Genomic DNA, 21,919 nt, shown 5'->3' with positions numbered 1-21,919 from the left:
ATATTTTCTGAATTGTAGTAATTGTTATAACACAGGAAATGGGGGAAGCAATGAGTCAATAGTCTGATAAATCATCGTAGGCATTGGTAGAGGAATAAATACTGGCAATCACACTGGGGAGAAGTCCCCTCTTCTTTCTTAAATTAGAGATAATTTTCAACCACCTGAGAGGGCAGACGGGGCCTCCGTTTAACATCTCATCCGAAAGACGGCACTTCTGAGTTCAGTGCTCCCTGAATACTGCACTGGAGTGCCAGGCTGGATTATGCGCCTAAATCTCTGGAAAACAAAGATAGCATATTGCCTGGGATTTCACAGCCCACTGTATGTAGAATTTTAAATCTGACTCTATTAGCTGTATGGCAACTTCAGAACAATCTAACGCACCATTACAAAATGATTTCGCAAAACTCTCCAGGGAGAGAGCTGGACAGAAGGAAGCTATTAATCTGTTCTGTGGGCAAATATTAGGAAAAGGCTAATTACAGAAAGCAGATTGGAGCCTGCGATTATAAATGGAGTCTCAGCATTAATTGTTAATACATTTCCAAACGTATATAAGAGGCTCCATGCACTGTCAGAAAGGCTTTCTTCAGCTGCTGGGCATGCTGCGGTTGAAGACAAACCTTAAGAGCCTGATCAAGCAGATGGGATCCTTATCTTGTTATGTATAGTGTGAAACCAGAATGATTCAATAAAATCAAAGTCCCTAAGCTCCCCTTTCCAGAATCTGGCTTTTGAAGGAAATATCTCTACAAAATTCAAAATGATTTCAGTACTGTCTAAGGGACAGTACCAGTTCATTGTGGCTGATGGCAAATAAATGCACCAGCCTGTGATGTTTTAAAATGTCTCAGTGACTAAAACCAGTCAGCATTCAGCAAACCATTCCACACAGCGGCAACAAAGAGAAGGCAAAATGGAACTTGCATTTCTGACTGTCTCTTGCCCTTTCTGTATGTGGTCGAAGGCTTTACAGACAATTAATCACTTTTCAATGTTCTATTGTTCCTATAAAACAATAGGAAATGCAGAGCCAATTTGCACACAGCAATGCCTATTATGTAGTTATACTGTCCACACTATGTTAATGCAGCCTGTAGAAATCCCCACCATACATCCGTACCCTGACCCCACTATATTAAGTAGACTGCATAAAATTTCCACAATGTAAGTTTACACTGCCGTCACTATATTAATTCCACTTGTCAAAATGTTCACAATATAACCATACCCTGTCTCCATTATATTAATAATTTCCACAATGTAATAATTTCTCTCTCCACTATCACTATATTGAGACAGCTTGATTTACTTCCTATAGTATATATACAGTCCATGTTAATATTCACAGTGAAAGTACACTGATTGTTCCCTGTAGAACTATCCACTATAATAATACAGTGGGTATAATTACCCACACAGTGGGCCAGAATATTCTGGGAAAATATCAGCATGTACAACTTGGCTAAAACCTACACTAGAGAGTGAGTGTGCCAGATTATGGTCAGTATGTTTGTTCTGAAGTCACTAATGACATACTCAGTGGTGGACAAGAGTCGAGTAGCAGGTGCTTTGCTTTGTTCTTGCCTAAAAAAAGAGTGAACTGGCCTGGTGGCTGGAATTGTGAGGGCAGAGGTGAGTGAAGAAGAGAGAAGGGTGAGCTTCAGCCGAATGGTGAATCAATTTGCAGGAGTCAGAGTGAGCTGTGAGAAAGCTGAGGGTTTGGGTTGGAGATCAGCTGCTGGGAATCTTAGTGGCGCTGAGTCAAGGATCGAGAGGATCAATCGGTAGTTGGGAAGCATGATTGCAAGTTGGGGTTTTATCCTTGTGGTCAGGGCTGGATCAATGTGGCTGGCAACTTCTATGATTATTCTGGGAAGAGAGTGTGTGTTGGTGATGGCTAGTTGGAAAGGTGGTGCACTTACGTAACACTAGTCACAGACTTGATGGTCCAACTCTGGGGAGGAAGTCGCTTGCTGGTCTTTCCTAAAGTGGGTGTGTGCCATAATGGGTCAGTTGGCAGATCAGGGGGTGATTGGTGGTGAGAGGAAGGAGGTGTTGCTTTAATGGGGAGGGGGTGGCCCCTACAGGAGAAGTAGATGAGTGAATTATTTAAACAAGACCCACATCAGGAGAGTGACCAGTGACTTATGAGGATTGGTATAAGACATTTGCAAGGGAAACAGGTCTCACTGGTGTTGGGGAAGTCTGATGTATGAAGGATCCAAGGGACGTGAACATGTAAATGAAAATATTGAAGGGGCAGTGTCACATGGCACTGTCATGGAGACCAACCAGGCACCAAGGGTTGAGAGGGAGAATTGTCGATTGCCCAATCTAGGCCTTGTAATTCTTAACACTGAGGAATGTGATGCTGTGGGATTCAGTTTGTGAGTTTAGAAAATTCAATGGAAGCCACACCTGGATGCATACTGTCCAAAGATTTGCATTGAGGAAGGGATGCCCAGTGAATTGTAAATTGCCAAGGATGGCTGGGTGTTTTGTACCACCCTGTCACACAGCCCATGTTTACAACAGTTCACTCTTGACCTTTGCAGGGACTTGGTGACATTGCTGTGTTAGCAATTTAGTTCACCCTAAAGGTATCCTGAAAAATTATGTTCCTCCAAAATTATGCAGACTCCTGTGTCCATTAAAGAAATATTTGACATCACAAAGTCTCATTTTTAGGGATAGACGGGCCTAGATAGAGTTGATGTGGAGAGGATGTTGCCTTTGGCAGGAGAATCCAGGACCAAAGAGCACTGTCTCAGAATAGAGGGATGTCCATTTACAATGGAGATGAGAGGGAATTTCTTTAGCCAAAGGGTGGTGAATCTGTATAATTTGTTGCCACAAGCAGCTGTGGAGGCCAGGTTACTGGATGTATTTATGGTGGAGTTTGATAGGTTCTTGATTAGTCAAGGCATGAAAGGGAGAAGGCAGGAGAATGGGGTTGAGAGGGAAATAGATCAGCCATGATGAAATGGTGAGCAGACTCAATGGGCTGAGTGGCCTAATTCTGCTCCTATGTCTTATGGTCTTATGATAAGGAGGTCTTGGAGGACAAAAAATAGTTAAATATAATATGACTTTTATGATTTTCCTTTTTATTTCCTTTCTCTTACTTTTCAACCATTCTTTCATGTTATTTTTCTTTCTTTATCTGTTTTGACCAACTCATTCTTATTCCTCCATTTCTCAACCCTAGCATCTCATTGGTTATGAGAATATATAACTGGACACACTGAGTGGTCCAATAGCCTGGTGTATTACTGCAATATATACATAGTAGCTTCTTTAATCTGCAGGTGGAAGGCAGAAGAGGTCTGATAAGAACCATCACACAATCACCATCCTAGCCAGTTGTAAAAGACACAAAGAGTTTGATCCATGAGTTAGGGCTACACTGTGGGATGATCTCTTGCGTTAAGAAATGGACTGTCTAATAATGTTTCGCAATGCCACTATAGGTAAATGTTATCAACAGACAGCCACCCAATTCAGCGAAGCACTGATCACATAATAATCAGATACATGTACTAGAAGAAGTACGTGAGTATCTCCCAAAATTTTGACCTGGCCAAACATCCAATAATAAGCATTAAAATGAGTTGTTGGTTCTCATGAATGGCCTATGCAATTTGGTATAATAATTCTTCGATACCAAAGCTGGAACAAAGCTGCGATGCGATGGATTGGTTCTTGCAAACACAAACAGCATTGGTGAGTTGGTTATTGTTGAGTGGCCGTCTCTTGATAACTTTATCAACGAAATCTACCATCACCTAGATCATGATTGAGGGCAAACTCGACAATGATCATTATCAGAATGGATTTGTCCTGCTTTTTTGTCAACAGGATATCCTTGGACAATCTTTCACATTATTGGTTAGATGCAATTATTCAGAATGCACTAGAATAACTTGGTTGGAGGCACAGCTAGTTCCTAAGTGCAGGTCTTCAGTACTGCATCTGGGGTGTTGTCTGATCCTATAGGCTTTGCTGATTCCAATATTTTTACTCATGTCTTGATATCACATGATTGAACATTGTGGACTTCAGGAAAGGGAAGTCATGGGAACACACACCGGTCCTTATTGGGATATCAGCAGTAGAAAGTGTGAGCAATTTCAAGTTCCTCTGAAGATCTATCCTATGTTCAGCATATTGATGCGATTACAAAGGAGGCACAATAGCAGCTATATTTCATTAGGAGTTTGAGGAGATTTGATATGTCACCAAAGACTCTCACAGATTTCTACAGATGTACCATGGAGAGTATTCTAACTAGTTGCATCACCATCTGGCATGAGGGGCCATTGCAGGGGATCAGAAAAAGCTGCATAAAGTTGTAAACTTAGCCAGCTCCATCACAGACACTAGCCACCCCAACATCAAGGACACTTTCAAAAGGCAATGCCTCAAAGAGGCGGCATCCATCATTAAAGACCCCTATCGCCCAGGCCATACCTCCTTCTCATTGCTACCATCAAGGAGGAGGTACAGGAGCCTGAAGGCACACAATCAACATTCTTCCCCCCCCCCCCCCCCGCCATCAGATTGTAATTTATATATTTTCTATTATTATGTATTGCACTGTACTGTTGCCGCAGAACAACAATTTTCATGACATATGCCAGTGATATTAAACCTGATTCTGAATTGAATTGGTTGAAGATGGCCAAGCTCGGACTTCTGGTGTACTGATGACCATCACTCTTTAGTTGACCTTTATTTCCTTCCTTGTGGCCGCGATGTGGAAGTGTTTCCTAGCCTTCAGAGGTTCTTCTCAGCTGATGACTCAACAGGGGGTGGGGGGAGTGGGGTAAGAAAGGTGGGGGGGGGGTGGAAGAGCAGGGGTGCTGAGATAGGGATCTCAATTTAACTGATGTATGGCATGGAACATATAACAGTACAACAGAGGAAAAGGCCCTTTGGCCCATCATCCCTGTGCAAACCATGACACCGATCTAAACTAACCCCATGGTAAATATCCTTGCTGCCTTGCCTGCCTAAGTCACCTTCCTTGACAGCCTGTTAAAGGCACTCTCTTAATCTCCTTTAAGCTTTCCCCCTTTCATCTTAATGTTATACCCTTTCGTTTTTGACATTTCTACCCTGAGATGAAGTTCCTGACCATTTGTCTAATTTATGCCACTCATAATTTTATTAACTTCTATCAAGCCTCATCTCAGCCTGAAACACTCCAACACAAACAATTTGTTTGTCCAACCTCTACATCCAGCTAACACATGGCCACACTGACACATTCAGCAAATTCCACAAAAGGAATTCAGTAATAAGATCTTCAATGTTGATGCAGTGTTGAACAGCTAAATGATTGAGATCTGCCAATATGCAATTCCCAAGTACAATCCATCCATTATTATTTAAGTTAATTTGATCACAGTATTGTAACAGCAGCTCCTAAGAGGTTAACACAACTCTCAAGGTACCTTCTAATAAGAGAAATGAAATGGCAGTGAATGCAGAAACGAGAGTGCAATTGACTTTCACACAATGGGCTTCACTGAGCTTTCTCACTGAAGCTCCACCCAGCACGGTTTGCAATCCTGGCTGGGTACCTTCCAGCCAATCCAGTCACCTCTAACCCTGTCCTTACCATTACACACCAGCTTTCACTACATTCCCTGGTCAATGGTGAGCAAACAAACTCTATATTAATCAAATGGATCATTTCAAACCATCAGTCAGACTCCCTCAGTATCTCCCTTTCCAAAATTGCTATAATTAACGTACAAGGATTTATTAATGAACTGAACTGCCCCAGTAATTTCTCAAGGGTGTGAGGGAGTGGGGGTTGCTTGTTGGAATGTCTTGGAGATTAATCTTTAATTTCTGGAAGAATATTTTTTATTCTGTTTGTGGATTGTGGGCACCATTACAAGTCTGACATTTACCGGCCATCCTACATGATGCTGGGGCACTGATAGACCTCCTTCTGGCATTCCCCTGGTCAGTCCTGTTTGCTTCAGATACAGAGGCGTCCCCATGTATCTGTTGTCCTTCCAGGTGATAGAGGCTGTGGGTGGGGGAGGTGATGTCGGAGTAACATGGACAGGTAACTGCAGTTCATTGTGAAGGATCTTCACAGTCTGTGGTACATCCTGCAGCCACTATGCACCGATAGTGAAGGGATTGCTGTACAGAGTACTTTGCCCTGGATACGGCCAAGCTTCTTAGAGTGTAACAAAGACAAGGAGATCTGCAGATATTGGAAATATCACACAAAGCTAGAGGAATTTAGCAGGACAAGCAGCATCTATGGAAAAGAGTAAGCAATCAACTTTTCAGGCCGAGACCCTTCATTGGGACTGAAAAAAAACCATGAGAAGTTAGAGCAAGAAGATGAGGAGAAGGGGAGGAAGAAGGTGGTAGGTGATAGGTGCAACCGGGAGAGGGGGAGGAGTGAAGTGAAGAGCAGGGAAGCTGATAGGTGAAAGAGATACAGGGCTGGAGAAGGGGGAATCTGATAGCCATGGAAGAAAGGGAGGGAGGAGCACTAGAGAGAGGTGATGAGCAGACAGAGAATAGAGCATAGAGCATGAGAGAGGAAAATGGGATTGGGAATGGTGAAGGGGAGGGCAATCACTGGAAGTTCTAGAAGTTGATGTTCATGCCATCAGGTTGGAGGCTACCCAGCTGGAATATAAGGTGTTGTTCCTTCAGCCTGAGTGTGGCCTCATGGCAGCAGTAGAGTAAGAGCAGGTACAGTAGATGACCACAACAGAGTCACAGGTGAAGTGTCGCCTAACCTATGAGTCTGTTGGGGTCATCTACAGTACTCGGTGTCCTTGGTGTGGCTTCATGTAAGGGCCCCAAACAGTCCTTCCAGTTGAGGTGATGCATCATTCGTGAGTCTTTTGGGGCCATCAACTGTATCCAGTGCTTCTGGCATAGCCTCCTGTATGTTGGTGAGACCCAGTGTAGATTGGGAGACCTCTTCGCTGAGCACCTATGCTCCGTCTGCCAGTAAAACCAGGATCTCCCAGTGATCACCTACTTCAATTCTACTTCCCATTTCCATTCTGACATGTCAGTCCAAGGCCTTGCCTACTGCCATGATGATGCCTCACTCAGGTTGGAGGAGCAACACATTATATTCCACCTGGGCAGCCTGCATACTGATGGCAAGATCGTTGATTTCTCGAGCTTCCAGTAATTGCCCCCCTTCTTCACCATTCCCATTCCCATTTCCCTCTCTCACCTGCCCATCACCTCCATCCGGTGCTCCTCCTCCTTCCCTTTCTTCCATGGTCCTCTACCCTCTCCTATCAAATTTCCCCTTCTCCCAGCTTCCCAGCTGTTCACTGCACCCCTCCTCTCTCCCGGTTTCACCTATCACCTACCACTTTGTACTTCTTTCTCCCCTCCCCCCACCTTCTTGCTCTAACTTCTCATATTTTTTTCTCTCGTCCTTATGAAGGGTCTCAGCCCAAAATGTTGACTATTTACTCTTTTCCATAGATGCTGCCTGGCCTGCTGAGTTCCTCCAACATTTTGTGTGTGTTTCTTAGAGAGTTGTTTATGCGTAGGCAAGGGGAGAGTATTCGATCACATTCCCGAACTAGTCGTTGGCGATTTATATGTCAGGAATAAACTTTATCATACAATATATGTGCAGTAAATAATTTGCTACTTTTAATGGTTACCTAGTTAATACATCCTATGCCCAAATCACCAGTTCACTCATGGCTTCTTTCAAAAAGTACCTTTCAAGGGCTTCAGTGACTGGTGCACAGGATTCAGCACTGAAAGCATGAGTCTGAATGCACAGGATGTAAAAAAATGCAAAGAGTAATGGACTTCGTCCAGTACATCGTGGGTACACCCCTCCCCATGGTTACTGGTATCTACAGGAGCTACTGCCTCAAAAAGAAAGATCCTCACCATTCAGACCATGCCACCTTCTCACAGATGCCATTATGCAGGAGGCACAGAACTGCAGTCCACACCACCAAGTTCAAGAACAGCTGCTTCTGTTCAACCACTTGGCTCTTGAACCAACCTGAAGAGCCCTAATGACTACCTCGGTACAGCAACTCTTTGACCACTTTGATCACTTTGCACCAAAAAATCACTTTTCCCCTCCCCTCTTCTTCTATTCCCCACTCAGGCCTCTTACCTCCTCTCCCCTGCTACCTATCACTTCCCTCTGGGTCCCCACCTCCTTCCTTTTCTCCTATGGTCCATTCTCCTCTCCTATTAGATTCCTTCCTCTCCAGCCCTTTATTGTTCCTACCACTGAGCGTCACCTGCCACCTTCCAGCTATCCTCCTTCTCTTCCCCCCACTTTTTATATTCTAACATCTTTCCCTTCCTTTCCAATCCTGAAGGAAGATCTCGGCCTGAAACATTGACTGTTCATTCATTTCTCTAGATGCACTCTGACCTGCTGAGCCCCTCCAGCATTCCACGTGTGTTACCAAAAAATACCAATTGTGTTCTTTCTTGTAAAACGTGTGTATAATTTATGCTTATGTTTTTTGTGATTGCTTCTTATATGACGCTATGTGCATACATGTACACTGACTTTGTCTTCAACGACCACAGGAGGTAGGACCTTGGATTGCAGTCCTTTCCCACATTTGTGTGGGCTGCACCAAGCTTGAGTGTGTTCCTTAGATGTATTCCTGCAGTCTGGAACGTGCCTGTCATGGTGGAGTGTCAGGTTCTGAAACAGGATGCTCAGCCTCAGGTGGATAGTCACATTACTTTGGTGGTAGTTCCATTCAATGGACATCCCTTCCTTGCATCCAACTGTTCCTTTGACTCTGTCTACACTTCCTGCTGCCTCAGAAAGAAACCAACATAATCAAGGGCTTCTCCCACTCTGTTTGTTCTTTCTACTCCCCTTTCTCATCAGGCAGAAGATACAAAAGCTTGAGAACATGTACACCAAACAGCTTCTATCTTACTGCTAACAGACTCTTAAACGGGCCTCTCCTACAGAAAGATGAACTCTTGAGTTCCCAATCTACCTCACTGTGGCCCTTTCACATTATGTGTCTACCTGCACTGTACTTTCTCAGTAACAGCGACATTTGATTTTGCATTCTGACTTTCACTGTACTGTCTCGAAATGCTTTTCTTTTCTGTGGCATTATCCACCTGGATGGTATGCAAACAAAAGCTTTGCATGTACAGTACAACAATAAACCAATACCAATGAGCAGAGTAGGACGTAAACCTTCAAGCTCTCGTTGCCAGTTCATTAAATCATCTGTGCCTTCAGCTCCACCCACATTCCCCTATGGTGCAAGAATCTTCATGGAATTTGAGTTATGGTAGTTCTTGGGTCCACCAAATGCTAAGGGTCAGAGCCTACAGGTGAGCACAGCCAGCCACTGCTTGACACAGAGTGCCACTGGGAAGGAATGGCAAATCTGGATTTTGCACAGCTCTCTCAGCACTTTTCCTGGGATTGTGCTCATGGATCTAATGCCAGGTCAAATCTGATTTCAATGGAGTTATAGTTATTGGCAGCAAGAGAAGGCAAATTTATTTTTCTATTACTTGCAGCTTATTTTGTTTTCAATTATTTAAGTAGATATTTAAATGTGTTAACCATTTAATTCTTTTCCCAAATTATTCATTTCATATTTAATAGTTTGTTAATATTCCTGACTATCAGGTTCATTTAAAGTTCCACCAGATCTGGTAGCTGACAAAGCAGGGGTGTGGCTTTCTGGTCACCAAACGCTTCTAGAAGACTATGTTCAATGGAGAGGATTTGTTTAGGCCAACCTATGTCAACTTCTATGCTTCTTGAAGCACTGCAGCCCCTCATGTCTCAGTGCTTAGATTCAAAACGTCTGGTTAAGTTTGGGTGAGTAAAAGGCATGGGCAGAGGCTATGGGTAACAGGGGCAGGACAGCAAGATCAATTCAATCATATTGATTTACTGATACTTATCATCCTGTAACCAAGGAGAATTCACCTACACCTCTTAGAAATGGGACAAATGAATCTTTACATCCAGGGCACCTATTGTAATATCTCATCTGATGTGGAGGATTTCATTCTGGCTGGAAAATAATTCTGGTGAGTTCAAGGAGTAATCTTCAAATCAGTCTCAATGCAACACAACATGAAAATCAAAATGAAGCACATTTCAAGATGTGGTTTGTGTTTTCAAGGGCATTTGAAGGGTTAAATCTTCTGACTTGGGCAAGGATATTGGAAAAAATGAATGATGCTAGAAACATGGAATGTTTTGTTTTGTGACAGCAGTACAACGTAAAGACTGTAAATGGCAAAAATAAATAATGCAAACAAAAAGAATAACGAGGCCGAGCAGAAGAAGTTGTTTTAAATTACTGGATGTGAGTCCTAGGACACCTGTAACTCCTTCCCAATTATAGTATAAAGAGGGCGTGTCCCGATGCTGAGTGGTGGATGCCACCGTCTTGAGGCATCACTTCTCGAAGATGGCCTCAGTGGTGTGGAGGGTTGTGCTGGGTCAACAACCCTTTGCTGCCTCTTGAAATCTTATACTTTGGAGCATCCATGTTATGTACTCGGTGCGAATGCTCTCCACCATACATCTATAGAAAATTGTAAGAGGTAAGTTGGTGTAGTTTGATTAATGAGGCACTAAATGGGGCTATCAGAAAAGTTAAACTTTTAATTACAATATTACTCCATAACCTGTGAATAACCTGGTCTTTACCATCTCCATGACACAGCTCAGGTCTCCAGTTTCTTCATCCTCCAATTTACGCAGTTCCAGTGAAATATGATTTAGCCGAAATTTCAACTCACTTATATTCTCCCAGATGTTAGCTGACCTGCTGAGTATTTCAAGGTTAATTATTTTGCTTTTATTTCAGATTTATGGTGTTTGCAGTATTTTGTCTTTGTTTTCCACTCACTATCGTGACTTGGAAATGTTTACTGTTCCATCATCAATGCTAAATTAAAACCCTAGGATCCTATCTGAGAGTCCTTTGAAACTTCTCCCAATCCATCTTGTGATTCATCCCCACCTTCTGCAGGGCAATTTGGGTGGGCAATAAATGCTTGTTTTGCCAGGGATATCCACAATCCACAGAACAATAGAATCCATACTGACAATGTCTCTTATTAAAATGAAAATGATTTCTGGTTAACTGAAAACACTGAATACATCAAAGCCTGTAGGACCAGATAACATCCCAGCTGTAATACTGAAGACCTGCCTTTAACCAAGCTGTTCCAGTACAGTTCCAATACTGGCATCCACCCGATATGGAAAATTGCCCAGGTATGTCCTGTTCACAAAAAAATAGGACATATCCAATCCAACTAATTACCACCCAATCTGTCTACTCTTAATCATCAGTCGAGAGATGGAAGCTGCCATTGGCAATAAGCAATGCTCACTCTGGTTATCTCCTTACCAATGTCCATCTTGAATTTTAAAGGACCAATCAGTTCCAGACCCCACCATGACCCGTGGACCAAAGAGCTGAATTGCAGAGATGAGGTGCAAGTGACTTCTCCAATATCAGGGCAACGTTTTACCAGGTTCTCCAAGAGAACAATAACCTTGTCATAGGGTGTGGAGGCTTTCATGTCTCAATGACCCGGAGAGCTGTGCTGGCTGGAGTCAGGACTTTATGCTTTGGCTCTTCGTAGGGTCATCCATGCCAAACAGGTCAAAGGGTAGAGGCCAGACTAAGAGTGGTCCACTGGTCCTCCAAGTTTGGGGGTTCAGCTCAAGGTTAACAACCTGAACTGGTCAAAAATTGTTATGGAAACAGCAATGAAGAATCCTTCTAAATCTGTGTGTGACTGAGGACCCTGAACCACACCTGGGGCACAATAGAGAAGATGGCCAAGGACAGACAAAGATAGAGGACCTTCATTGTTGCCCTAAACACCAGTGGCGTGATGGCAGTAAGTAAGTATTTTACCAGGTGTCATTGAACCTTGGTAAATCTGAATCCCATTGTCTATGAAAGTAAAACACTCCAGGCGTTTAGAGACATACCCCAAACAAAGGTAGTTGACTGTGCTTGTTGGAGGTAATCATCCCAGCTCCAGGAAATCACTGCAAGACTTCCTCAGGGCAATTTCCTGGGCCCAAACATTTTCAGCTGCCTCCTTTGGTAACCTTTCATTCACTAAGTCAGATATAATGGCACAATGTTCAATTCTTCTATTTTCCATTCCTTAGCCAACGAAGCAGCCAAGGGCAAGACCAGGACATCATTATAGCACAGGTTAATAGGTGACAAATAGCATTTGCTCCTGAAGCATCTCCCACACCTGTGACCTCTACCACCAGGAGGAGCACGATCAGGGACACATTGGGTCCTCCTCCAAGCCATGCACCATCCTGACTTGGAAATTCATTGGTGTCCCTTCATTGCTGATGGCATTTGCTGTCAAACAACACAGTGGGAGAACTTTCATCCAGGGTACAGTTCAAGTAACGAGCTCACCATCACCTTCCCAAGGGACAGACAGAGACCCTCGTCACAGAGATGGACAAACTTTTGGGATATTCAGAGTAAAAAAAAATCTCTGAAGTAAGTAGCTATTAGTGCTTTTGACTACAAAAGGCCAGCTGAATTTGGGAGATGACGTGAAGACTGGAAACGACCTCAATTAACTGAAACTCCCAAAGGTAATTAGATCACTCTGGGGCAAAGTCTGTTTCCATTGCTTTGTTTTTAAAACCAGCAGAAGTAATCACAGGAGGCCAAAATGCACAGAACACAACTTGTGCTTGAAATTCTGCAATAGATTGCTCAGGTGCACACACCAAACAAAATCGCAAACCAGCAAAAGCTAACTTCCAGGGAGCTGTCATTCTATCTGTAGGCTCCCCAAACCTCTCGATTAAATGCCATCATATATTCTGCCCCCCAGGTTCAAAATAGAAAAACTCCACCATCCTTCCAAAGTCCCTCAAGAAGATTCCAAACTATAGCTCACTTCTGGGTATCTCAATTATATAAATCATTGTAATTAGATTCCAGCCTGTAGCTCTTAGTAATCCAATATTCCATATGCAAACTCCTTGAATCCTCGATCAGACTGTAGGAGATAATTTGCTCCCAGGTATCTGGTATTCTTTTACAAGCTTTCTAAACTCGCAATTAGATTTCAACCTGTAACTCAGGGGGGCTTATTATATATATATTTATATATATATATATATATATATATATATATATATATATATATATATATCTATAATGTAATATCTTTATTCCATATCTCACTTGGCTCCTTATCTGAAATCCTGTTTGTAACTCCGTCCCTAACATATATATTTCTGAACTTCTTAATCAGAATTCAGCCTGTAACTCACTTACTGATATTGCTGTATATTGAACTTCAAATATCATGATAAGATATCAATCGGCAACTATTTGAAGTTCCCACTTTTAAAAAATAATTCAGTTTTTTAAAACAGTTCAGCTTCTTGTCCAGGTGACTTTCCCCTGGCCTCGTCTGCTGGGTGCTCCGGATTATTTATGGATGCTTGTCCCAGGGTGTTCTGTGAACATGCAGGCTCCCCTCTGTCGTTTGGATCCAGTTGCTGGCGGTGATCAGCAGAAGGTGAGAAGACAGTTCCGACGTGATTCTCACGAACCTGGCTGACCTGTCCTGTTTCTGATTGTGACGGTAGGTTTGGGAGAGGGGGTTGGGGCAGGGTGGTGGGGAGGGATCAGCAGACAGCCCTCAGCTGCTCGGGCTGACAGATGATGTGGAGAAGCTGTTCAGGGATCCAGACACAAGTGTCGTCCAGATGCTTGGCTTTCCTTTCGCCCACCCCAGTGTCACATCTTGCGATCCCATGCTGGTAAAGGCTACAAGCTACTCATTTATTTCTCTCCGTGTTTACTGTGGCCGCTGTTTACCTCATTGAGTTCCTGATCACTGCCCTGGGACGCTCGCTGAAGGCGGCACATCTGCTTGCCACTTGGGCTCAGCTGTGATGGCTCCTGGCTCCTGCACTACAATAGCCAGTTGACATCCCCTCTCCGGGAAATCAAAGCCAAATCTAGGATGGCACTCCAGATCGGTGCTGGTGTAGGCTTTTGGATGGGAAATGCACAGGAGGGCCAGAGTTACCAGGCAGTACTCTGGGGCCGCTGAACGGGTGGCACTTTGGCATATCAGGTTAAGCAGCTGCCAGAGACCTGGGCTGGACCCAGTCCTTGTGAGCTACCTGTGTGGAGTCTGCTTGTTCTCTCTGTGACTCAGCGGGATTCCTCTGAGTGCTCTGGTTTCCTACATATCACAAAGGCCTGCTGGCTAGTTGGTTAATAAGCCAAGGTAGATTTCCACTTGAGAATCAGGGAGAAATTGATAAGCGCGTGAGAGAAAACAAGTTCCAGCAAAAAGTGGGGGAATGGCATTGTTCTGAGAGAAGGCAAAGATTCTATGTGCTCAATCTTCTCATAAAGTCATGCAGCACAGAAACAGGGCCTTCAGCCCAAATAGTCCATGCCAACACATACAATGTCCTATTTACCTGTGTTTGGCTGATAATCTTCTAAACCTTTCCTATCCTGCTCCTGTCTTATAAAAGTTGTATTAGACACTCTCTGTTTCTACATAATAAAGAAAATGTGGTATGTGGTTCATCCTGACCCCTCCTGGTCCTCCCCACTCTATTATCCAGCTCTGTATGATCCCACACTTTGGGGAAACAAGCTGTACCATACAATGCTCCATCACAAGACTTCCCATTCAAAGTGATCTCACTGTGGGGCAGTGTTTTATGGAGCTGCTGCTGATCTCATTGATGCTGGGTGGCGGGAGAAGGAGAGCAAGATATCACTTAGGTGTCCTGGTCCTGATTATCACCTAGGAAGCTTGCTAGAAACCGAGCAAAGCTGGCCATCACTTGAGCTTGGGACTGGATCGTGAGAGAGGCTTTGACAGGGGAACGTCCAGTCAACATCCACTCAAGTTCATATTGTAAGGATCCTCATAGTGTGCCAAGTTCTGCAGTAAATGCACCTGGAACAGGCTGTGGAATCACTGAATACAAACCACTGGAGTGCTTAATCACTTATCACTAGTGAGACACACTGATTTTGAACTAATGGAGTTACACAGCAGGCCTTTCAACACACCCAGTCCACACTGACCATCAAACAGACATTTTACATTGCATCCAGTCTCCCCGTGTTCTCATCAGTGCCCCCTCCCCCAGGTTCTACCTCTCACACACACATCAGGGGCAATTTACAGTGGCCAGTTAGCTCACCAGCCTGTACACCTTTGGGTGATTCGAGCACCTGCACAAAGCAGTCACAGAGAGAACATGCAAACTCCACTCACGACAGCACCGGAGGTCAGAGTTAAACCCAGGTCCCAGGTCTCCAGTGCGGTGAGGTAGCTACCCCACTGTGCAGAAATATCCAACGAGGAGCCCCCACCGTGAAATATTCTCTAGTTCAAACGCTGCACTAGCATCACACTAGGTCAGCACTAACACCAGGTCATTCTGAATCAGATAGATCACAATGGATCTCCCTCAGAGTGCCGCTCTGACTGCAAGACACACTATTTCAGCCCAAGCACACATTAAAACACAACTCAATTTGCAATGCCATGACTACAGAGGAGTTGGACAGGGTTGTTCACTCAAATCTCATTACCAAGTGAGAACTAGATAAGAATGATTATCACTGCTTGGGATCCTAATCAAAATTCCTCATAGCCTGTCAATTTTGATGTATGGTACATACTGTATCCTCAAGAAAGGAGTTTGAGAGGCAACTTGATGGAGATGTACAAGATGAGAAGAGACAAAAACCAAGTGGACAGTTAGAGACTTTTCCCAGAGCAGACGTGGCTAATACGAGGGGGCACAATTTCAAAGCGATTGTATGAAAGTATAGGGGGATGTGAGAGGTAAGTTTTTACACAGAGTGTGGGTGTGTGGAACTCCCTGCCATGGGAGATGGTAATGACAGATGCATTAAGGACTTTAGATGGGCACATGAATGAAAGAAAAATGGAGGGCTATGTAGAAACGAAGGGTTGGATTGATTTTCAAGTAGGTTTATTGTGGGCCCAAAGGCCTGTATTGTTCCATGCTGTTCTAAACACCAATCATCAGAGTTGTGGGTTGGAGGAGAAATTTAAAAAGGGATAATGCCACAAGCTATACACAATAACACAAAGCTTAATTGTTGCCTCAGTCACAGGAAGGCACTTTAAACCACATCACTAGAAGACTGTCTCATAGAGTAGGTGCCTGTCCAATGCAGCAGTTTGGATCAAGTGTTCCATTGGGTGGTGTTTCTGGGTCCAGAGATGGAGAAGTTTATAGAGGGACATCCAAAGCCAAGGCCTTGTCAGTCAATGAGCCAGCTTCCTCTGGTGGAGTGAAGGAAATGGGAGATGTTCAGGCTGGGGGAGAGTGATGGAGCTTGTTCAATACTTTGGGATTCTGGCATCAATTAGATTGCATTAGTGGAGAGTGTCGCATCGTTAACCCCATTGGAAAGCAATGTTAAACGAATTACAATGGACTATATCCTGTTGTAGTGATGTACCCTCAGATCCCCAGCAAGTGAATGGCAGATTTAATCAGTGAAGGTATTAGGATCACTCTGAAAGACCTGCAACAAGGATACAAAGATATGACTTTAAATATAGAAGATTTAGGATAGAGAGGAACAGAAATGTCCCTGTCATGATACCGACTGTAGGACAGTGGAGCCAGAAGGTGAAAGAATCAGAACAAGTCCAAAGCACCTTGAAAGTGGTAATGACAACAGATGACGAGTGGTAATGAAGACCGATGGCATGCTTGCCTTCATGATCAGAATATCGAGTATAAGTCACATTGCAGCTGTATAAAACTTCAGTAAGGCTACGACGAAGAATAGTGTGAAGTTCTGACTGCCACATTACTAAAAGGATGTGGAGGCTTTGGAGGGGTGCAGAAGAGGTTCACCATGATGCTGGCTGATTTGGACAGTACCAGTTTCTCATCATTAACCAGGAGAGCTTGGACGAATTGGTACTGTTTTCTTTGGAGTGTTAGAGGATGAGGGGTAACCTAATGGAAATATATTATTGTGAGAGGTACAGAAAGGGTAGATAATCTGCATCTTTTTTGCAGGTTAGATATGTCAAATACGAGAGAGTGTAGGTTTAAGATAGAGGTGGAAAGTCTCATAGTTCTGTGAGGCGAGTTTTTTTCCCCAAAGAGAGTGATAAGTTCCAGGTAGTAAGTGCTGGGGAAGGAGGTTGAAGTAGATATGATGGCTCACAATAAAGAAGCATTTAGGCAGACATGAACAGGCCAAATGAAGGCAGATGGAATTAGTTTGGCATAGACATGGCGGCTGAAGGGCATGTTTCTGTGCTGGGTGTTTTTGTTCTATGTTCTAATGGCATTGACATCTGGACACCTGTTGAAGGAAATGGGAAAATAGAAACAATATAGACATACTAGTGCTTCAGCAGTTGTGTAGAGTAATTCCCCTCTAGTGATTGGTTGGCCTGAAAGGGTTTCTTCCACAGCTCAAGAAGGAATAAAATGTAAGAACGCATAAGAAGAGCTTTTCACAACCTCAGAGTATCTCAACGTGGTTCACAGTGGTTCTCTCTTGTTACCACTATGCAATGTGGGAAGCGTGGGAGACAACTTGTGCACACCCAACTACCATAAACAAAAACCATGGTAGTTATTGGTTTAGTGGTCATTTGAGAGATTAACCTGGGCCAGAGCATTGAGGATAACTCTCTCTATTGGAAATTGAAAAGAACACACAAAGTTGTTGAAAATTTGATGTAAACTCGGAAGATTCTGGAAACAGTCAATAGATTAGGAAGAAGAGCCAGGGTTAATGTTTCAGGTCTAAGATCCTGCAGTAAGAAGAAACTTCCTAAATTGGAGTTCCTGATGTACTCCTGATGAAGGGTCTCGGACCAAAACCTCGACTGTTTACTCTTTTAGACCATAAAATCATAAGACATAGGAGCAGAATTAGGCCATTTGGCCCATTGAGTCTCCTCCGCCATTCAATCATAGCTGATCCTTCTTTCCCATCCTCAACCCCATTCCCTGGTCTTCTCCCCATAATCTTTGATGCCGTGTCCAATCAAGAACCCATCAACCTCTGCCTTAAATACACCCAATGACCTGGCCTACACAGCTGCCTGTGGTAATAAATTCCACAAATCCACCACCTACTAGCTAAAGAAATTTCTCTGCATCTCTGTTTTAAATAGACACCTTTCTGTCCTGAGGCTGTGCCCTTTTATCTTGGATACCATCACCATGGGAAACATCCTTTCCACATACTCTGTCTAGACCTTTCAACGCTCAAAGGGTTTCATCCTTCTAAATTCCAATGAGTACAGACCCAGAGTCATCAACGTTCCTCTTATGAAAAACCTTTCACTCTCAGAATCCTCCTTATGAACCTCCTCTGAATCCTCTCCAATGCAAGCATACCTTTTCTTAGATGAGGAGCCCAAAGCTGTTCACAATACTCAAGGTGAGGCCTCACCAGTGCCTTATAAAGCCTCAGCACCACATCCTTGTTCTTGTATTCAAGGCCTGTTGAGATGAATGCTAACATTGCATTTGCCGTCCTTATCACTGACCCTACCTGCAAGTGTCAAGGGTGCAAGGGTGTTCTACACAAGGATTCCCAAGTCCCTTTGCAATTCAGATATTCGGATTTTCTCCCAATTTAGAAAATAGTCTGCACATTTATTTCTCCTACCAAACTGCATGACCATGCATTTTCAAACATTATATTTCATTTGCCACTTCCTTGCCCATTCTCCTAATCTGTTACAGTCCTTCCGCAGCCTACCTGTTTCCTCAACACTACTAGCCCCTCCACCAATCTTTGTATCATCTGCAAACCTGACAACATTGACAACATTTATTCTATCATTTAAATCATTGATACACAGCATAAAAAGAAGCGGTCCCAACACTCACCCCTGTGGAATACCACTAGTCACTGGCAGCTAACTAGACAATTATTCCCACTCACTGCCTCCTACCAATCAGCCAAAACTCAAAACATTTTATTACCTTTCCTGTAATACCATGGGCTCTCAACATGGTAAGCAGCCTCATGTGTGGCAACTTGTCAAAGGCTTCTGAAAATCCAAATATACAACATCCACTGCATCCCCTTTATCTATCCTACTTGTAATCTCCCCAATGAATTCCAACAGGTTCATCAGGCAAGATTTTCCCTTAAGGAAACCAAGCTGACTTTGTCCTATCTTGTCCTGTGTCACCAAGTACTCCAGAACCTCATCCTTAACAATTGATTCCAACATCTTCTCAATCACTGAGATCAGGTTAACTGGTCTATAATTTCTCTTCTGCTGCCTTCCTCCTTTCTTAAATAATGGAGTGACATTTGCAATTTTCCAGTCCTCTGGCACCATACCAGAGTCCAATTACTTTTGAAAGATAACTGCTAATGCCTCCATAATCTCTAACATTATCTCTTTCAGAACCTTAGGGTGCAGTTCATCTTGTCTGGGTGACTTATATACACTTAGGTCTTTCAGCTTTTTGAACACCTTCTCGCTTGTAATAGTAACTGCACTCACTTCTCCTCCTTCACACACAACATCTGGCACACTGCTAGTGTCTTCAACAGTTAAATCAATGCTGCCTGACCTGCTGAGTTCCTCCAGCATTTCATGGGTGTTGCTTAGATTTCCAACATCTGCAGACTTTCTCATGTTTGGTCTTAACTCAGTTGCTCTTTCCCCAAATGTTGCCTGACCTGCTACATGCTTTCAACATTTTCTGTTTTAACTCAAAGCCCGAGAACGCATAGAAATGGCTCAAGACTACTATCCTGCTGTTGTAAGGCTTATTAACAGAATCTAGATGTCACAGTCTGTCTCATTCTGGCTTTGCACCTAATTGTCTGCCTGCATTGCACCGCAGTTTCTCTGGAACTAACACTTTATTCTCCATTCTATTATTGTTTTTCCTTGAACTACCTCAATGCACTGATGTGATGAAATAATTTGTTTCGATAACATGCCAAACAAAGGTTTTCTCTGCACCTCAAACCATGTGACAATAATAAACCAATTTACCATTTTCTATTGAATATGCTATAGAAACTCCTATTGAACCTGAGATAGTCAAAGCTAAAGTCCAGTTTCTTGTCATACTATATGTGCAACTGCATATATGCATAGGTGCAATGAAAAATTACTTACAACAGCATCACAAATACATAAGCATGATTCACAAGAAAAACAGATTAAACAGAAAGAGCACAATTAGAACAAAAATGAAATCCATTTTAGAGAGACAGAGGAGATAAAACCCAGATTTAACGTTTAATACACCTCCAACTGTGCTGCACCTCCTCAGTATGACACAAGAGCATTAGTCCAGAGGTTTTGTTTTGACTGAGCAAGCCAGTTGTGAGGGCAATTAGCACACCAACTGAATTATCACCTAATCAAGGTGAAATGAACCCAGACAAAAAGATCACTAGCATTACATAGCATTAGTTAAATGTGGATTACTGATATCAATGCTCCCTTTGAGCATCAGCCACTGACCTTAGCCTTTATTTGACCCAGCCATTGACAGATTATCTCCTGTGTTAATTGTCTAAATATTTAAGAGTCCAGAGGTCATAGAGGAAAATCAGAAAACAATACATTTCCGTCCAGGAGGACTAACGTTAGACAGAGATCAATGGGGGTGTGGGATAATCAGTGCAGGACATAGACATCACACAAAATGCTGGAGGAACTCAGCAAGTCAGGCAGCATCCATTGAGCTGACATTTCAGGCCAAGATCCTTCATCAGGACTGGAAAGGAAGGGGGCAGATGCAGAATAAGAAGGTGGGGAGTGCGGGAGGAGAACAACTTGCAAGGGATAGGTGAAACCATGTGAGAGGAAGGTTGGTAGGTTGGTTGGCCTGAAGTAAGGAGCTGGGAGGAGATAGGTGGAAGACTTAAGGGGCTGAAGAAGAAGGAATCTGTGAAATGTGGAAGAAAGGGAAGGAGGTGGGGCACCAGAAGGAGTTGATGAGCAGGTGGGGAAAAGAGAAGAGGTAAACAGAATGTGAAATGTAAAAGGAGAGAAGGAGGGAAGGGGAGAAATTACCAGAAGATAGAGATATCGGTGTTCATGTCATCAGGTTGGAGGCTACCCAGACAGAAGATGAGGTATTTATCATTCAGCCTGAGTTTGGCCTCATCATGGTAATTGAGGAAGCCATGGGCAGTCATGAGAGAATGGGAACGAGAAGTTAAATTGAAATAGGTAACCACTGGGACATTCTACCTTTAGCAAAAGACAGAGTGAAGATGCTGAATGAAGCCGCCCTCCAGTGGGTCTCTCTGATGTAGAGGAAGTCATGCTGGACTCAATGGTCTCTCAGATGAAATATCACCTCACCTGGAAGGACTTTTTAGAGCCTTATATAGTGGAGAGGGAGGAAGTGTGGGGGCAGGTGTAGCACTTGTCACACTTGCAGGGATAAGTGCTAGGAGGAAGATCAGTGAGGAAGGATGAGTGGGAAAGGATTGTCCCTGCAGAAAACAGAGGGTTTAGGGAGAGGTGTGCTTTGTGGTAGGATCTCACTGTAGATGGCTGGAGTTATGGCAAATGACATGCAGGTTACAAAGGACTGTGGGGTGATATGAAATGACAAGGAGAACCCTACCCTATTATGGTGGTGGGAAGATGGGGTGAAGGCAGATGTGAGGGAAAGGGAGGAGATGTGGATGATGGCATTATTGATGCTAGTCCCCTTTTTTAAGAGGACATCTCAGATGTTCTAGATCTGAAATCTTCATCCAAAAAACAGATATGGCAAAGACAATTGAGCTGACAGAAAGGAGTAGAATTTTTACAAGTAACTCGGTGGGAATAGATATCATCAAAATAACTGTGAGAATCAGTAGGTAAA

This window comes from Hemitrygon akajei, chromosome 11 (assembly GCF_048418815.1).
Source record: "Hemitrygon akajei chromosome 11, sHemAka1.3, whole genome shotgun sequence".
Taxonomy (NCBI): domain Eukaryota; kingdom Metazoa; phylum Chordata; class Chondrichthyes; order Myliobatiformes; family Dasyatidae; genus Hemitrygon; species Hemitrygon akajei.
Note: the sequence above shows the minus strand (reverse complement) of the source record.